At 30.6% G+C, this 1,294-nt stretch overlaps 1 non-coding gene across 1 annotated transcript; it reads left to right on the plus strand.

Moving 5' to 3' along the window:
- The first annotated feature begins 615 nt into the window (after window positions 1-615).
- Window positions 616-686, plus strand: TRNAG-GCC (transfer RNA glycine (anticodon GCC)). Its single transcript has one exon. It is a non-coding gene; the product is annotated as a tRNA-Gly (tRNA).
- Window positions 687-1,294: the final 608 nt, after the last annotated feature.

Consider the following 1,294-nt stretch of genomic DNA (forward strand, 5'->3'; position numbering starts at 1 on the left):
GACTGTTGAAAGCTTCAGAGCAGGGTAATGTGGGAAATGTTTTAGTCAACCTCTATTTTACCTAGGACCGAATCAGACATTTTCTCATAACCGGATCAGCACATTGGACCGGATTAGACATAATTAGTCATTTATCAAACAAGTTAACCGGATCATATCAGCCAAAAGAGCTGACTGAACCCAGTCGACTACAGATCAAACATACCTTAAATAACTAGATCATAAATCACAAACTCATCATGTGATCCTTTTATGACTACTTTGTCTGTGTAAAAGAATTGTAGATTTATTTCGCAACAAGTACAAATCCAAATAGTTAGATTGATCGTAATGGTAGACCTATGTTCTCAACTAGGTATGCACTACTTTTATTAAAAAAAAAAATGAAATATACATTATCAAAAAATAATAATCAGATTATATTCCGTGTAATAACGATTGGGATTGCATACCAAACCTTGTATGTGGGCACATCTTTAAGTCATATTAAGATAATATTTTATATTCACTAATTTTTGAAGAAAAATTGAACATTTACAAAATAGGGTAAAGTTTTTTTTATTAAATTCGCAAATCATGATATATATAATTCAACCTTAATGCAGAGAGCAAAAGGCACCAGTGGTCTAGTGGTAGAATAGTACCCTGCCACGGTACAGACCCGGGTTCGATTCCCGGCTGGTGCAATCTTTTAGTGATCTTTTTTTTAGTTAGTTATCGATCACTTTTTAACACTTTACAGTTTACACTCCTCGGAATTATTTCTCCAAACAACTTTTATTGATAAAGAAACCACCGACTTCTCATTTGAATTTAGTTTAAGCTTAAAAAGTAATTAATATTACTTTTTGGTTTTCAATCACTTTCATTACTTGCAGCTATTTATAGGGGTAACAAATTTTGAATTAAAAAACCAATACCAATAAACTAAGACAAAGCAAACAATTAAAATGACAGTCAAATACACCTAAAATTTAACTTTAAACACGCTAATTTAAAAGAGAGGACACGTTTCTCCTCTGTCTCCAAATTAGACTGAATAATAATCATTAATGGTGATATCTCCCAACACATTGGTAATCACTCATTTAAAAATATAAATATCCTTGCTTTATCTATTTTAAACCTCAAATATAAAAAAATTTCTTTGTTTCTTGGTGTATCTAATTTTAACCCAAATACGATTAATATCGAAAGTTTCATTCTTTTTACTTTTTATGTTTATATTGTCAGTGTTCAAGGTCCTATTCATATGGATTTGGCCAAATTTGTGATCTAGAGTAAACTAAATATA

This window comes from Lactuca saligna, chromosome 1 (genome assembly GCF_052625555.1).
Source record: "Lactuca saligna cultivar CGN05327 chromosome 1, ASM5262555v1, whole genome shotgun sequence".
NCBI lineage: Eukaryota > Viridiplantae > Streptophyta > Magnoliopsida > Asterales > Asteraceae > Lactuca > Lactuca saligna.